Consider the following 2,184-nt stretch of genomic DNA (forward strand, 5'->3'; position numbering starts at 1 on the left):
TTATGTCTGGGTCTGAACTGGCTATTCTGAGGGCAAGTTCCTCCTGTTTATTCCCCATTCTACAAGCACTGGTATATAGGCATTTAAGGCCTTGCCTAGCTTCGTGTGCCACCCCCTGATTTGGAAGACTGTTTGGACCCCTGTTTCTTACCTGGGCACTCCTTGCATTTGTCACCTGTCTTTCTCAGGAGGTGTCTCCTTGTCTTCCTGCGGCCCCCTCCCCCGGCGATGCTAGTTTAAAGCTCGCCGTACGAGATCAGCCAACTGGAAGAGAGGACATGCTTGCCTTTAGGAGAGAGATGAAGCCCATCCCACCCCAGCAAGTCCCCCACCTGAAATCATGAGTCATTATCAAGGAGTCCAAGGCCTGCCTGGTGGCACCAGGCCTCGTGTCGCTGTCCTCACCTACTCACCAGAAAAAGAGAGGAGAATACCACCTGTGCCCCCGTCTCCTTATGCTTGTCCCCCAGAGCCTTGAAATCCTTCATAATGCAGTCAGAGTTGCCCCTGGCCGCATCATTCGTCCCCACGTGGATAACAACCATGAGGTACTGGTCTGCAGGTCAGATGTAGGCTGGGATCATCTCCATGATGTCTCTAACCTGAGCCTCAGGCATGAAGCAGACCTCTCGTGTCATGGGGTCAAGCTGACAGATGGCACCTTCCAATCCCTGTAGGATGGAGTCTCCGATGACAAGGACTCGGCATTTCTTCCTGCTGGTGTTTGCTCTCTGCCCTTTCTTTATCATGTGGGGAGTGGCATTGTTCCTGCTGGAGGCAATTTCACTGTCTTTCTCCATCACAGCTGCCAGGGTGTCAAACCTGTTCCCCTGGTGAACCTGGGAAGCTTCTACCACTCTAGGCCTAGCAGCTCTGGATTTGGACACCTTCTGCCACTCCCGCATTGGATGCGTCTCCTGTGGGGGCTCTACAGTGGGCAACCGGGCCTGCAGAGAACAGAAGTGGGCATCAATTTCATCCTCTGCATCCCTGATCCCCCTCAGCCTCCTCACTTCAGCCTGGAGCTCCCTCACCTGCTCCTCCAGGGCCCTGAGTCGTGCACAGGAGGGACAGGCAAGGGGACCACCAGCCCCCCCCAGGATCTCACCGAGCCCCCCACAGACAGGGGGGGCAAGGGGCCACCGACCTCAACATGAGCTCCATCTGGGTGGAGGCCTCAGAAGAGCCCATGGCAGGCGACTGCGCCCAGGCGAGGCCCCTGGCAGCTGCGCTTCAAGTCTGCACCATGTCTACAGAGCTGCACCTGCTGCTTTTGCTCACTGGAGGTGCCGCTCTGGGCAGGTACCTTGTGCCCACCTTACGCCAATGCTGGTGCAAACACCTGTGCACCCTTACAAAGAGTGCCTGTTTGTGTACACTGTTCACGCATGCTGCCCGCGCGCAGCTCGGGAGCGCGGCTCCCTGTCAGGCTAGCTAAGAGGGCTCCGGAGGGCTTCCTCTATGGATTCACCTCAGCTGCGCTGTACCCTTTGCCCCACTTACCGTAGGGGGAAATCAGCTGTTGCTGTCCTCGCCACTGTCTCCTCTGCAGCTGCTGCCTTTGCTTCCGAGGTAACGTGGGTACACATGTGGCACACGTGCACCCTGCTTCCTCTGCTCCTGCTCCCCAACTGTCAAAGAAAAAAAAGAAAGAAAAGAAAAAAGTAAGAAAGAAAAGATTAAAATAAAATCCAGACCCTTATGCCTTGGTCTAAGTGGTCCTGGTGAGCTCTGCTCAGCATAAGATCCAGGAAAATGTTTGGATCTGTAGACACTTCCTCCTCTACATCCCCCTTCTCACACTCTGTGCTTCATTAGGTTTGTGGATAGCCAATTCTCTTTGTCACACCCATCCCATTTGTAACCACATGCCAAAATAGGTATTATTCCAATATGCCAACATACTTTTTAGCAACAGGCCACAAAAATACAATGTTCTGCTCCAATCTGCACATACTTTATGGAAAAAATTCCTCCAGAGGTACATTCTCTCTTGTACTGCTTCCTCACATGCTTAGTGCTTAAGTGGGCTCCTCCTCTTTTCTAAGCAGCTGTTTGGCTTGCTTTCTCTGGTGGTTTTTCATTTTTTATAGAGATGGGTATGTTCCTTCTCTTGATAAAATCAGCAGACCAAGTGATCTGCCTGCATCTGGAAGACCACCTTTCTAAATCAACAATGTAAAC

Source organism: Gavialis gangeticus, unplaced genomic scaffold (assembly GCF_001723915.1).
Source record: "Gavialis gangeticus isolate Ggan-Ray unplaced genomic scaffold, GavGan_comp1, whole genome shotgun sequence".
NCBI classification, from domain to species: Eukaryota; Metazoa; Chordata; order Crocodylia; family Gavialidae; genus Gavialis; species Gavialis gangeticus.